Raw genomic sequence first — 2245 nt, 5'->3', positions numbered from 1 at the left:
CGGATCCCCCCCCAACTCGAAAATTTGTTGACACGTTCTTCGAAAATTGCGCGCCATTTACGACACAACGAGGAACCTTGCTCTTGTTATTTTCCTGTCTCTTCCTTTGATGTATTATATTACGAGCAAAAGTTCAAATTCACGATCGTTTGTCATTAATTCTTTTTGTCGGCACGATAATAAAATACAACAATCGCGAAGGAAAAACGAATGGATAGCATGATATAATAATTATAACGATTGAAAAATTCTGATAAACAAAATTGGACGAGGCTCTGTGTGTAATTATGTGCGGCAAAACAGAGTTGTTTTCATATCGATTATCGCCATTGTTCCACGAATCTTTTTTTTTCTCATTTAATAATTGTAAATTACGCAAATAATCGATATCGATGATATCTTTCATCTTGTTGCAACGAGTTCGTTTCATGGAAGATTCCATCATAGCGAATAAATGATACTAAACTTTCAATCGATCGTGGCAGCAAGTAAATAATCTTTTGTTTTGTAATTTTCAATTCAATATAAGCGAGGAGAGATGCTTGAACGGTCGAAGATGAGGCGAAGTGAATTTTTACAATTTTAACAATTGAAGAAAGCAGGCACGTGTGTCTCCTCTTTCACACCGACAATACTTTATCCCATAAATAATCGTGTCCGTGCACAATGGTTGTGCATAATAAAGATATTTTCTTATTACAAGTATTTATAATTTTTATAGTCATATATGAAATAACTAAACGTAACGATGAAAAATTTTTATGCACTTTGTGTTATTGATTAATTGATTAATTAGTACGTTGCGTAACGTATTCGTGTGTTAATTATTAATTATACACATTAATCATACGTGTATTCGTTTATTTATGTAATGTAATAATATATTTACGTATTGGTTAAATGTATTATATACATTTACATATAATATAACATTTGGCGATATGTTACAATGCATTTTATTGTGTTATTACAATTAACAAAGTTAAATTGTATCACAGTGTAAAAATATAATGATACGCAAGTAGATTGTTATATTTACATGACAAATATTATATTACTTATCGTAAATTATACGATAAATAGAATAGTATAGTTTTTGCATATATATATATATGTATAATATATATATGTATACTTTTAGAATCGAAACTGAAAAGTCTCTAAAAAATTTCGGTCACGACTTAAAGTCTCATAAATTTTACAATCCGGTGACTTTTTGACATTTTAGTTACACATCGTGAATATCTTTTGTGGGATTGCAGTTAGATTTCCACATTTCACAAAATATGCAATTTATTTGTTTGTTTTAATTCATATAATTTATATATTTTTCTTCATTTGTTCAATTGTTCAGTTTCGGAAACGTTTTAATTAATAAATCTTCTTTTCTTTTTTTTTTTTCTTTTTTTTTTTTCTTTTTTTAAAATTCCGGTTTTTAAAATTTCCGCTAAGAACGTTCGACCAACGTTATGAGTACAGTTAAGAATTTTATTTTTAAGTTTGCCGATTTTAGGTATGTTATGTTACGAAACGATGACTTTACAATCGACTTTATAATCGATTGGAGACACTCAATTATCATTTGAATTATCATTTTTATTCTATGATCATCCATGTATAATTTCTGTGGGCAAAGATCAATCTTTTGATTTCAATATTAATTCTTTTCTTTCTATAAATTCTTTAAAAATATATTATTCAATTATATAGAAATTTAGATTGTTTTTAATAAAATTAAATATATAACAATTTATTGAAATAACTTAAACTAATAGATTTTTATTTTCTTAGATTTTTATTTTGTATCAATATGATTTTTAGCCCTCCAAATATGTTATAAAAGAAAAAAAGATAAAGATTATCGATTCTTTTAGCTAATATTAATATTCTCAATCCTTCAAAAACACTCTGTAACAATATTTCGCATTATCGTGTCAATAACGTATTACACAAATTGTTCGTTTTAAGATTACTTTTTCTACGATATCCTATATTAATTTATTATTATTTACTTGATAATTTGAAAAATAACTCTAGAAGAAAAACAAATCAAGTAATATAAGTATAAATGATACAAATTGCGTACTTTTCTATACGCGATTACTAATATTAATTGGATTCACCGCAGAGGCGCGAGCATCGTATTTACAGTAGCTGTGGTCACCGATTGCAAAATTGAAGGGAGAGTCGCAAAGCAGCTACAAACCTCTTGCTAAACACACACGCAGCCCCCTCTACACAATCT

Source organism: Apis cerana, linkage group LG16, assembly GCF_029169275.1.
Source record: "Apis cerana isolate GH-2021 linkage group LG16, AcerK_1.0, whole genome shotgun sequence".
Lineage (NCBI taxonomy): Eukaryota > Metazoa > Arthropoda > Insecta > Hymenoptera > Apidae > Apis > Apis cerana.
This window is presented reverse-complemented; position numbering follows the sequence as displayed.